Here is a 6,461-nt window from a genome sequence, read left to right on the forward strand (position 1 = left end):
AAGCAGGCTTTGCCAGGGCCATAGGCTTAGCAGGCTAAGTGAGTTGCTTAAACAGACAAGTCCAGTAGGCCCAGTGGGCAACTCAGTGGAACAACTGCAAGGCATGGGCAAGGCCACTGGGGTGGAGAGAAGTCATGAATAGCACATAAATCAATTGGTGCCCTGAGGCACTAATAGGGCCAGGAAGGACAAAGCATAATGTCCCAGGGGCAAAATGGAGGTAGACTGAGCTTGCTCTAGGGCCCTGGGGTCATCTTTCCAAACCTTTATATGTAACAGCAAGGAGTGGCAGGCATGGTAGAAAGGGAGGGTACTCTAGGAGCTGGAGTGGAAACAGGGCTTGAGTGACCACCAGAGGGCGTCACGGCCATCCCTGGGCCCTGATCCTGGACTACTTGGTAAGTGGGGACAGCTGGGCTGCAGGCATTCCCAGGACTTGAGGGGCCCAATTAGGGATGTGAAAGGTTAAACAACTAATTTTTAAACTGATAACCCCAGTGATAACTGTTTAGCACAGGGCAGGGCACAGTTCAGCAGGGAAGGAAAGCTATACAGTGCCCCAGGAAGAACCAGAAGGCAGCAGGGCAGGGAGGAAGGAAGGGAGGAATGAGGAGCAGGGGAGAAGGAGTGAGGACTAGTACCCTCTTGCCTATGAGGTTAAAGAGGAAAACAGTGGGCAGCCTGGTCAAATAATGACTGGTCAAATAAGCTTAATGACTGGTCAAATAAGCAATTATCTGTGTGTTCCCAGGTGCTCCTTCCCTCCTAGCCCCCAGCTTCAGTTGAGCCATGTTGTCTAGTGTGGCTTGCTACTGTCTCCTCCTCCCCGTGCCCTGCTCTGCCCCATCAAAGAGCCCAGGGAATGATCCCCAGCAGCATCCATGCCTGAGCCATTGTGTGGTCTTAGATAACCATTTAACTACTGTAATTAGAGTAGGTTAAACAGATAATTTTTAAAGCAATGTTTACTTTCCTAGGCCCAATCTTGCATGGGAATTCCTGTGGGTGTATGGGATTGACCCCTCAAACCACCTTTGTCATGGTCACAATCTGTATGGAAATCTGTTTGCTTGGCCTTTGTGCTGTCATCCATTTTCATCCAGATACAGCTACTATGTATACTCCAGATACATTATGCATGACAGGCCAATGCCTCTTTTAGTTCTTGAAGTTCAGTGAAATTTTACAGAATTCCAAGAAAATCTGTGACAGTCAGAGCCCCACTACAGCAGCAGACTGCTCCACTCATTAATATCAGCGCTCCTGATCTTTGTAAGATGAAGTGGGCCTGGATTTTTATTTTAAACAAGATTCTAATTTTGCATGCACTTGAATTACCACAAATACATCAGGGTGCAATGGTATGGGGGAGGGTGTGGTTCTGTTGGCAGGGGAGGGTTTGTGGGTATGGGGGGTGTGCATGGGAGCCCCCTACATGCATTCCCCTGAGTGGTCAGCACCCACCCTGCAGCAGCCTGGAGCCCACGCACCCTGCAGCTCCTCCCTGCCACCACCAACAGCATGCAGCCCCACCCCCACCCCCTGGCTGCTCCAGATGTACTCCTGCCAGAGTGGATCAGCCAGAATCCACATACATAGCCCTGATCCAGCCCGCCCCACTCCTCCTCTTCACCACCTACCTGTAGTACGCCCTGCTGCCCCTGGGCACAGAGCAGGGCTGGGGCAGCTCTGCAGCTGGGCTGCTTTTCTAGGCAGCCCAGGCAGTGGTGGCTCCCTCTGGCTGCCACCACTGCTGGCCTCAACCCTGTGGTACCGGTGGGGACCGGTGTCACACAGCCCCAACCCAGCCCACCCTGCACCCACTCCAGACTCGTCCGCCCAGGCTCAGCAGCAGCAGCACCAGGCAGAAACTGTAGCTCAGTGCAAGGGAAAAGTGCCCCTCCCCCTCACCACTGCTGGGCCCTTCCTACTGCAGATGCCCAGAGCCTGTGCTGGGCTCTCCTGTGTTTCTGCCGCCGTCGCTGTCTGAGGTACAGAGCAGACACAGGGCTGCCCGGTGCGGGCTCCAGGTGGTTGCAGCAGGAAGGGCCTGGCAGTGGTGGTGCTGGGGGTGCTTTCCCCCCACACTGAGCAACAGTTTCTGCCTGGTGTCACTGCTGCTGAGCCTGGTCGAGCGAGTCCAGAGCAGGTGCGGGGCGGGTTGTGTCAGGGCTGTGTGTGCGGGTCCCCACCAGTTCCAGGTGCCTGGGGCTAGGTGGAGTGGCAGCCAGAAGAAGCTGCTGCTGCCTGGGCTGCTTACAAAGACAGTCCAGCCACAGATCTGCCTCAGCCCCGCCGCAGTCCAGGGTGTGGCAGGACGCACCGTGGCTGGATGGTGCCCGAGCCAGGTGGCACCAAGGAACCCACTGCAGGCCGGACAAAACCTCTCTGCAGGCTGTATTTTGCCACCCCTGCTGTAGACACTTTTATTGAGAGATGCACACTTTCTAATTATTGTAACTGACCTTTCTTTATCTGTTCTGTTTTTCATTCTGTTTATAACTATTAACTTTCATCAGTCTATATCACCCATACTGCCTTATTCCTGCTGTCTTCCTGAGATAGTAAGACAAAAAAATAAACTGAATTTATTATTAAACATAGACAACTTTAAAACTGCAGGAAAATTCATAATAAATATTTTGGTGACCTTTTAGGTTCTCCTAACCTTTCAACAGCGAGAGTAGGTCCTCCTAACCTTTCAACAGCAGGAGTATTTGATTATTCATACTATATTTCCATGCTTCCATGCCTCAGTTTGGAAATGGAAAGATCTACATTAGAGATGTGTCAAAGTAACCTCACGGTAAACAGTAACTGGAGAGTCTCTGTACAAGGTTCTAGGAAAGATGCATCATCTTCAATACACAGGTGTTTCTCTCACAGATACGTTTTGCCACCAACTCAAACAAAATAATCCAGATATGGTAGTTTGTGTAGGTGTAGTTAGTTATCTAAACATCACTGTAAATGTAAAAGCACAGTCTAGAACAAACAGGTAGGCAGCATTTGTCCTTTTCTGAGAAGGGGATTAGATTAGATGATCTCTTGACATCCCATCCAACCCTAATTTTCTGTGATTCTCTCTCTTCTCTGAGAAATCCTTACTCAGCCACCCATGGCCTGAAAAACATTTTGGAAGCAACCAAGCAATCATCTCTGAAGATGCAAACATTGGAAAACTTTTTGGAAAGACTATTGAGAGGGAAAGGAGGGTCTTGGGTGTGTGCCATTACTTTTGCTTCTTATCCAACAAATGTTATGTGAAGGAACTTTGTAGTCATGGCAGGGTCCAAATTACTGTGTTCTAACTGTATACAATATGTGAGGCAAACCTTGCTATTCTGACAGAGCTCTTGGCCCTCTGAAACACAGAAGTTTGCTAGCTAAACTATTTAAAAGGGCACTACCCATTCCTAAAACTTCAGTATTGTAGGTAAGGATTGCATAATTTATTTCACACCTCTGTCCATGTCACTCTGCACAGGACCCAAGTAATCAGAGGAAAGAAGTGCCAGGAAGCAAAAGATAGAAGCTGAAGTAATTTGTATTGTTGCAGTTGGTGCTATATTAGGTTCTTATTTTCATATAAGGCAGCTGAGCCCAATTGTCCTTGTTCAGCAACCTTGTTATGAAGTACAGCAACCTGAACAAGTTCTAGTGAATGTTTGTTTGTATTTGTCCTCAAAAATGAGAGAATCAATTTAGTGAAACTTGGAGCATGTGGGATCCCTATCCCCTGGGTTTAATTCAGTCTTTTTTAAAAATATATGTTTCTTTGTTATTTCCAAGATAAGGACATGTATCAGAAGGTGAATTTGTCTGTTTATGACCAGATCTGGAGTTTCCATGGTGAAATATGCCAATGTGAATTTCCGTTGTAAAGCAGAGCACATCCTTTACTGGCAACAAGTGTTACTATGTTAGTAGTGAGGAAGTGTCATTGTCCCAAATCCATTATGTTTGTGAAAGGTTATGTATCCTCAAAGAGTTATTTTTAACTAGAAAGGAGTATTTATACTGGCCAATGAGAACACTTCACTATTTGTCCCTTTATTCATCTTCTCATGAACATTTGAGAAAATATATTATCGAGGTTAAAAGGTCAAGTTTATCTCTGGTATAAATCTACTAACTTCCATGGAGTAATGCCAGGGATACGTTTCATCTATAATATTCAATATTTATCCCATCCAGAGGAAACATTATCAGTACAATATTGTCTGAACATTTCTAGCATCCTTTTATAATTTGTTCAATCCACATGATTTGAAGAGGCAGTAGTCTGATTGCAGAGTTTGTACAAGGACCAAAAAAAAAAAGCTGTCCTCAGGGCTAGGGATAGACATTGCACATAAACTGGTTTAAGTGATCAGAAACTGGCTTAAACCTGTAGCAGAACAGATGTTCAGAGCACATAAACCAGTTTGATGGTTACAGGTAGGTGGTGAAGAGGAGGAGTAGGGCGGGCTGGATCAGGGCTATGTATGTGGATTCTGGCTGATCCACTCTGGCAGGAGTACATCTGGAGCAGCCAGGGGGTGGGGGTGGGGCTGCATGCTGTTGGTGGTGGCAGGGAGGAGCTGCAGGGTGCGTGGGCTCCAGGCTGCTGCAGGGTGGGTGCTGACCGCTCAGGGGAAAACAGTTCAAAAACTGCTGAAACTGATTTGAGATAAACGTTGAATGTAGTATCAAACTTAACTGATTGGCTCAAGCCAGTTTATGCAATGTCTGTCCCAGACCCTTTTCTCATTTAAGATAAACCAGACTCCCTGAGCATCCAAGCACACTCTCTGGGCTGGGAGGGACTCTCTGTTCCATGCAGGGCTGGGCCATCCCCTCTGCTCCCTGGCTGGAGCTTGGCACAGAGCATCTGCCTGGCTTCTCCTGACTAAGCATGGATTATTACCCCCTCCCCTCTGCCTTACGCAGACACCTCAGCATTAGCTAGCAGACCACACTCTGGCTATGGTCCATGCTGTGGGAGAGGACAGAGGCATACAGTCTTTTTGGAGCTAATCAACAGGTAGCTTAATGTCCTTCCTTGGAAGAGCTGTTTAAGAAGAGCTTCATTAGTTAATGGAGAGAGGCTTTATTTTCTTAATTCACTGATAAACACTGAGTAATAAATATTCCCTGATGGGCAGCTCAGGAGGGGGTTAATAATCAGAGTGTCCTGCCGGGGCCTGGCCACACCCCCCTCAGCTCTGCCCTCTGGAAGTAAAGGGAGGGCTGCTCTAGCTCCCCTGCCTTCTAGCCTGAGCTGCTGCAGGCATGTGCCTGCATTTCAGGGATGTGTCTGGGTTACAAACTGATTTAGTCTAGCCAGGTTAAATTAACTTGCAAGGATTAAATCAATTCAGCCTCTGGCTTTTTTAATGTCTGTCCCTAGCCCTAGAGACTAGGTTTGGAGGGCTGTTAATTAAGGAAAAACAGGTCCTGAGTCCATTTGATGAGAATCAGTAAGAGACAAAACAGTACACCACTAGGAAGTGTTTGTACAGGGAGTGTTACTTCAGTTGAAGGAATAAGGTTCAGATTCTAATTTTGCAGGCTGGAAACAAACATTGCCTTTGTGCCACCATAAAAATTGTTATGGTGGTATAAAGGTCAAGCAAACAGACACACATTCCCCTTGTCATGCCCCAAATGCCCAAATGTTGTGGCCGTGACATAGGTAGCATCAGTTTGTGCTGTTTTTCTTGTGCTAAAAGTCTGCTTTATGGCAGGAGAGCACCAGCTACCCCAGGTAGGGGCTTCCAGTGCTTCAGGGGCCCATCTTTCCAGAAATGGGAACTCCCAGAGTGTGCATAATCAGGCTCTGGGAGTACCTGCCCAGGTTCCCCCATTTGCAGGTGCTCCCTGCAAGGGATTTCCTAGGTGTATCTCATGCTGCTACACCCCAACTCAGAGCATGCCTCTGCAAATGGGAAAACTCTAGGCTCCCCCGACTTGCAGAGGCATGCCTTAATAATTTGACTTGGGGTGTTCCTCTGCAAGTAGGAAAACCTGGGTTTCCTCCATTTGCAGAGGCCTGCCCTGAGTGTTGTTCTGCATGATTGGGCCCCTGCTGCTCCTGGGAACACCTAATCCTTTGGGACAACAGGCAATGTCTGTTTTACCCAGTGAAGTAGATCAGCTGATCAGTGAAGTAGCACAACTCATGTGCTTCATTTGGTGATGTCTGTAGCCACATAAGGGAGATTAGGAGGAATTCATAGAAGTCAGTCTAGTTTCACCAGGGTGAACTGGTCGGAGGTCAGAATTACACCCAAAATGCAGCAGGAGGCAAGCATGTCTGAATATCAAACATATAGCTAATGTAGAGAGAGGTAGGTAACTATGTTAGTCTGAAGTCAGGCAGATGCAAGGCAAGGTGGACCAACTTGTTCAGCAAGGCATAGGTGTTTGCAGGTAGTTGTGAGGGAGCGGGGGCTAAGGGCGGCCGTGAACCCCCTAGC

Source organism: Crocodylus porosus, unplaced genomic scaffold, assembly GCF_001723895.1.
Source record: "Crocodylus porosus isolate Cpor-Errol unplaced genomic scaffold, CroPor_comp1, whole genome shotgun sequence".
NCBI lineage: Eukaryota > Metazoa > Chordata > Crocodylia > Crocodylidae > Crocodylus > Crocodylus porosus.